This window comes from Megalobrama amblycephala, linkage group LG9 (assembly GCF_018812025.1).
Source record: "Megalobrama amblycephala isolate DHTTF-2021 linkage group LG9, ASM1881202v1, whole genome shotgun sequence".
NCBI lineage: Eukaryota > Metazoa > Chordata > Actinopteri > Cypriniformes > Xenocyprididae > Megalobrama > Megalobrama amblycephala.
In genome coordinates, this window is record NC_063052.1 from 19,759,130 (window position 1) to 19,766,410 (window position 7,281).

Consider the following 7,281-nt stretch of genomic DNA (forward strand, 5'->3'; position numbering starts at 1 on the left):
CCCCACTTCATAAGAATCACAAGCTGAAGTGTTGTAAAATACATGAATATTGTGGGTTTTTTTTATTTTATTTTTTTATAGGCTTTATAGACTTTATAGATTGAGAGTGACTCTTGAAGGACCAGCACCATGTTCTCTTGTACCACTGTTTGAAGAATCTATCTTCCAGAATCTGGCAGTAAGTTTTGAGTGTTCATTTTTAGTCCATCTCCTATCCTGAAAAGTCCGTTTTGCAGAGATGGACTAAAAATGATCTTCCAAAACTTAATAAGCAAGCAAGTTAACCTACCTATCCCTGGTTGTAAGCCTAAACTTGATATAAACTGTAAACTTGTCCTTCAAATCTGATTGGAATGTTGTACTTGGTGAAATCATGTTCACCTATTGGTCTGTGGTAATAACGCTCTCCAACTCCACCTTTTTTAATGAGTAAATATTCAAGAATATATTCAAGAAATTTTAATTTCTTCTGTTTAGTCCGTCAAGGTCAGACATGAGTAAAGTTGTAATTCTAATTTAAACAGAGACAAAGACACTTTTTTTCATGTTTAAGAATGTAAAGCTGGTTGCTTTAAAGCAATCTATTGTATAAAGTCCTATATAAATAAACATAACTTGACTGGAGTGCCGAATTGCAAAGCTTTCAGTCAAACATAACCACATCACTATAATCAGATGCTTTTTTAACTGCTGTTTTCTCACTGCTGTTTATTTATTTATTTAGTTTTGTAGTGTGTTGTGTTCTTAAGAAGATAGCACACAGCACATATTTACATGTTTATCTATTTATGGGTCTTGAAACGTAGAGTCTTGGTCTGGATCTTGACCTTGGATTGTAGACTCATACATATCTGATTTGCTATTTGCTAAAGGTGATATTTACCTCAACCAGAGTTTGGGACAGTCCACATTCACCATAAAAGATCATTTGAAAGACTTGCATAATCTGATCTGAATGGATTTTTAGCCACTTTACAAAACATGGACAGGCTGGGTCTTTGATGTTGGTCTAGTTCTACATCTGATCTGGTATTAGATCTGGTCTTGACTACAAATCTGTTAGTATCATGGCAAATGTCAAGCACTGTGATATTAACACCATCACTGTACCATGGTATTGACTGAGAATCATGGGGAAAATGAAATAATCACACAGTTCTATGGCAAATTTATTTTGTTTTAAGGATGTTTAGATATTTTTACTGGAATCAAAGACAAGATAATGACAAGGAAAAATATTTTTGCAGTGTTAAAAAGGTTCAGATAAAATGTCTTAGATGGGTGAAGACTGAAGATGAGACCTCAGTTTTCCATTAAATTATGAAATGAGTGACGTAACGTGTACCATGTAACATGTCACGGTGAGGTCCAATGTTCAACTGCTGGAGCAAGCTTTGTTTTCCCTGTCTTCCCACACCCTCCTCCCTCTTTCTGTCTCTCTCTCTCTTTCTGTCTCTCTCTCTCTTTGGCTGAGTCACTCTGACCACTGCTGCTTAGGAACGAGTGGATTCTTAACGGTGTCTCCATGGCGACCCTGTGGGGAAGGTCACAGTCTGCGGGTTGGGAATGTTTGAAGGTCTGTTGGAAACACACACCAGCAGAAAGTGGCTGATCTTTGCCCTGTCTGCTTGTTTTTAGGACACTCCGTGTTTTTTTTTTTTTTTTTTTTTTTTTATCTGCTCTTTAACTCATTGGCTGTTTGTTCAAACAAATATTACTTAAAGTCATTGTTTCCTACCATTGACCTGAATTTAGGAGCAGGGTTACTCAATCCTACTTGTGTAATTACGGATCTGGTTGTGATCAAGTCAGAAAGATTAAATAAATCTCATCTCGTAAAACTGCAAAATAATGTGAACTCACTGTCAAAAGGAGGTTACAGTATGAGAAAAGACCCTTACTGTAAACAAAAGTTGAATTTACTCCAAACAAATTACACTAATGTGATTAAACTTGTGTCCAATTAAATAAAGTTAAGTATCTCATAAATCAAGTTTACAAAGAGGGATCTTAACCATTTAGGGTTAATTAAGTAGACTCAACATTGTTTCAACTTCATTAATTAATTAAAAATTAAAAATTAAAAATTAAAAAATTTATTCTAATTTCATTAAATTGGCAAAAAAAATAGAACATATAATCATACTATGAATCAAGTAAAGGAAATGATGTCTGAAATCAACCATGAATAAACTGGATTATCCCCATGAATGCACATAAAACTCCATTTCTGCAATATAACATACTGTCATTTGAGTTTCTGTAAATGCTTAGAACAGAATTTTCTGAAAGGAACAGTATCACAGTAATGTGACCACTGAAAACAACTATAAATAAAATTGAAAAGAGCTAAAGCCTCTATGAATTCTTAATAACTTTTAAATGGCCCCATAAGTTATCATCTTTTGACTGAGCATACATAATTAAATTATTCAAGTAAGGGCTTATGGGTATTGCCCACAGCCTAAGTTTTCTACCTAGTGATTTTGAGTTGTAACACTTAAAGTGATTTAGCTAAATATACCAAAATGTATGTGAAATACATTTTTTTTAATGATAAGTATACTACAAATACATTTACATATGTATGTACTTAATATACATACCCCGCAACTGTACTTTTGGTATTCTAAATTGATATACTTAAAGTCTGCTAAATTGGAACAACTAATTTTGTACTTAATGCACTTTAGTTATCCAGAAGTAGTGATGACATCCAACTAAACATTTACTTAAGTATACTTGATTGTGCTAAAATGGAACTATTGCAAGTATACTTTCAGTACACTTTAAATATCTTGCATTTAACGACTGATATTATACAGTGATCATCCTTACTAATAGTGATATTAACATATTAACATATTTTAGACTTAATATTTTGTGCATTGTGCAATAAAGATGTGCTTCAAATAAAGTTGAATTATAATATTTATATCAGCGAAGTCTCAAGCGATATTTCAGTATATGTTAACGGATTTGTAGCATAGTATAAAATAAACGTATTTTAAAAATATTTTGGTATAGGTTTTTTTTTCGCTAGGGTTTTCTGGTGAGAAAATTATTTTCACTAATGACAGGATGCAAGATATAGCTCAGAGAGAAGTGATTCGAAATGTTATTGCTCAGAGGTTGCTCTTTTAGTTTTTGGAGCTACATTTTCTTCAGATGTTCCCTCAGGAGATAATACAAAAAAAAAAAAAAAAAAAAAATAGAAACAAACAGTTGCTGACATATGGAACACAGCTCAAATCATTGATCTTCACTATACACAAAAGTCACTTTCCAAAAACAGGATCAATTTCATATGAGAAAATCAAAACAAATATAAATAGACTTTGTTTTATCCCTTTGATAAAAATGTGGATTGACTTTGTGTATTAATAAACACACTAAAGTGATGAGATGACAATATTTATATCAGATACATATCTTCTTAATCACTAACTACACTGTTAGCCCAGATAAGTTGAATTTACTTAAAAAATTTGAGGAAACTGGTTGCCCTAAAAAAATTAAGTAATGATTAAGTAATGTGAACTTAAAAATTCAAGTTCATTTAACTTAAAATGTTTTGTAATATTAATTACTTTGTAGTTATTACACATAGTATAGTTAAGTTCAATGTACTAAGCAAGTTAATTTATAGCAACTTCTATTTTACTACAAAATTAAGAAAAAAAGCAAATAAAAGGTACATTAATTCAATTTTATGTTTTATTTTAATTCAATTCCAAATACAACAACATTTTATGTCCTGAAAACATTTCCTTATAAAACATGAAAAAAATAATTTTAACAAATCAGCTTATTGTTAAGCACATAAATAGTCTATCTCAGAATCACAACAAACTGCATCAAAACTATATGGTTTGTTTACACTCCTGAGTTCACAATAGTGGCAGTATTCCATTTTAGGTGCCAGCTCACATTTTCCTAGGATGAGCATTACCTGCTGAATAAAATATAAAGTATTTTTCATACAGTTAGGGTAGTCCAGTTGCAGGGCATAAATCAGTCAGAAAAAAGGACACAGAAGTCCTGAGGTTGGTCGGTTCATCCATCACCAAACATCCTTCCAAGACGATCTTCACTCATGATGGGTTTAGCTGAGCACTTTATAGATCAACACAGACGATTCTCACTGAAGTTTGCCTGTATGAGTCCTTGTCAGCTGCAACCTAGTAGAGGAAGACAAAGATCGACAAAGACATTATCATATAATAATGCATCAGATAATGGTATTGTCAAATACTCCATGCATCAATACATACCTGGTTTACTGTAGAAAGAGCTGGCCATTGAAGTACCATCAGGCTGATGTCAGGCTCGTCGTTGACAACTTTTCTGTGAGGAGCAAACATTGAAGTTAAAGTCTTGATTATGGCACCTGATTTTATGGTTTACATGTAATTGTGCACTGTGCAGTATGCAGATTAATAAAATAATCAGCCAAAGAACAGGTCTCAGTAAACCCACATGACACACAGCTGATATGGAGTTTTTGGTGAAGGCTGTATAAGTGTACATATTGTGCATAACGTGTGATATAAATGTACATGTATATGTTCCAGATGTAAACAAGGAAATTGTTCTGTTCTTGTATAACTTCATTGTTTGAGCCTATAATGTTTAAATAGCTGAGCTTTTTCACAGTTATAAGGGCAATACTTACACTTCTAATCCAAAGCATCTCTTCTTGACCTGCAACACAAAACAAGATGTTAAGAAAGCTATGAACCTAGATAAAACAGTATATCCATCTGTTTTTGTTTTCAACTCGTTAATTAACTTTAACTTAATCTTTCAATCAATAACCGTGTCGAAATAAAACACGGTCGTTAAATTATTGCACTCACCATTTTCGCGCTTCATCCTCCCTCCTCTGCTGGGAGTGCGGGTGCGGGCGCGGGCGCGGGCGTTCGCCGACAGCCAGAGGTTCAAACTAAGTTTACACGCCCAACAACAGCTCCTCGTGTGAAAAAGAAACAAACGACGAAATAACGCGCGTCGAACTCGCCGATCAGGGGTTCATGCACGGTGATCCACCGCACGCGAGAGAGAACACTAGCTAACCGGAGAAAACATTTCCGTCGTTTAAACTTTAACAAACGATTTTCACTGCTCACAAACAGTCTCTCAGGGGGGGAAACGATAAAAAGGCAAATGTTTGGAAAAAAATGTCTGCAGAACTTGCGAAAACAAATGTTCCAACTTCTCATCAACAGCTCCTTGAATTCACACACACCACGACAAAATGGCGTCATTACCTGCCGTAAACCAATGTGTAAGAGGCGTGGTCAGGAGAAAAACTTAATAATTTAAGTGCATTTAACTTAAATTTATTAACACATTCAAATTACATCCACAATTTAGTACTAATAATAATAATATACTTATATTTTATAAGTAATGCAATCAAACTTAAATATTTTAAGTATATTGTAATTATATAGTTTAAGTAAATATAAAATCTGGGCTAAGAGTGTAAAAAACTCAAATATGTGGCCACATTCCTGGAGGATGAAATATCTTCTGTTTTTTTCCAATGTCTTCTAATGTTACAATGGCAATGAGTAAAAGAGCTGAGAGAATTTTGTATGAAAATAGAACAGATGTCATAAGCAAGAGAGATGATCAATTGCATAAATTAATGTTGACTTCTTATGTTTCATAACTAATAATTAAAGTGCGTAGTATTAACATTAAGTGTATATATATTTAGAAATTTTAAAAAGGATAGACAATGCAGATTTATTTTTACAGTCATCTTTGATCATATTTATCAAGGGTACCAACAATTTTGTCCACATCTGTATATATATATCAGAGACCATTCCTTTATACAGAATCTCTGCAGATCGAGTTCAGTTCACTCCACTCATTCTCTTTAGGGTTCAGGTCAGGAGACTGTGATGGCCATGGCAGAAGCTTCATTTTGTGCTCAGTGACACATTTTTGTGTTGGTTTTGATGTTTATTTTGGATCATTGTCCTGATGGAAGATCCAACCACGGCCCATTATTGGATTTCTAGCAGAAGCGGTCAGGTTTTGATTTTTTTTATCTGTTGGTATTTGATAGAATCCATGATACCAAATATCTGAACAAGATGTCCAGGACCTCCAGCAGAAAAATTGCCCCACAACATTAAAGATCCAGCAGTATATTTAACCGTGGGCATGGGGTACTTTTTATCCATGTGTGCACCAAACCCATCTGGTGGGTTTGTTGCCAAAAAGCTTTTTTTTTTTTTCATCTGACCATAGAAGCCGGTCACGTTTGAAGTTCCGGTCTTGTTTGACAACTGAATATGCTGGACATTGTTTCTGAATGAGAGAAGAGGATTTTTCTTGAAACCCTCCCGAGCAACTTGTGGTGATGTAGGTACTGTTTGATAATTTTTTTTAGGCTTTCTGAGACTCAAGACTCAACTAATCTCTGCAGTTCTCCAGCTGTGATCCTTGGAAAGTCTTTGGCCACTCAAACTTTCCTCCTCACTGCGCATTAGGACAATTTAGACACACGTCCTCTTCCAGGCAGATTTGTAACATATTTAGTTGATTGGAACTTCTTAATTATTGCTCTGATAGTGGAAATGGGGATTTTCAATGTTTTAGCTATTTTCTTACAGCCATTTTCTATTTTGTGAAGCTCAACAATCTTTTGCTGCACATCAGAACTATATTCTTCAGTTTTACCCATTGTGATGAATGATTAAGGGAATTTGGCCTTTGTGTTTCCTGATGTTTATTCTCCTGTGGAACAGGAAGTCATAGTTGGACAATGTCATGTTCATGATCACCCTGGTGTGCTAAAAATAAAAATGTAAATATGAATGGGAATATACTTCAGAGATATTTTACTAATAAAAAAATCTAGGGGTGTGTGTGTGTGTAATGTGAGAGAACCTAAGTTTCCTAAAACAAAACAAACAAACAAAAAACTTTTATTAAAAAAATAAAAAATAAAAAAAAATAAAAACTTGCCAGTAGGTGACTGTTGGGGCATTGCTATGAGGTAGGGGTGTAACAATACCCTCATATCACAATTCAATACATATCACGATACTGAACTCACTATGTGATGTTATTGCGATACTCCAAGACATATGGTAAAGGATAACAAAAATTGTACTGTTGATTAAATAGCTAAATTTGGCATTACATTGGGGTTGGAAATGAATAGGCTTGGACTTGGTTCAAGCACAGGACAATGGTGAATAAAAATATTCATGATTCTAATACTGAAACACAGATTTATTTTACATGAATATGTTTGCA

At 33.9% G+C, this 7,281-nt stretch overlaps 1 long non-coding RNA gene across 1 annotated transcript; it reads right to left on the bottom strand.

The window, feature by feature from the left end:
- Window positions 1-3,670: 3,670 nt before the first annotated feature.
- LOC125275243 lies at window positions 3,671-5,370 on the bottom strand. Its single transcript, XR_007186407.1, has 4 exons — window positions 4,860-5,370; window positions 4,676-4,704; window positions 4,275-4,347; window positions 3,671-4,181 (listed from the first exon to the last, which is right to left on the bottom strand). It is a non-coding gene; the product is annotated as an uncharacterized LOC125275243 (long non-coding RNA).
- Window positions 5,371-7,281: the final 1,911 nt, after the last annotated feature.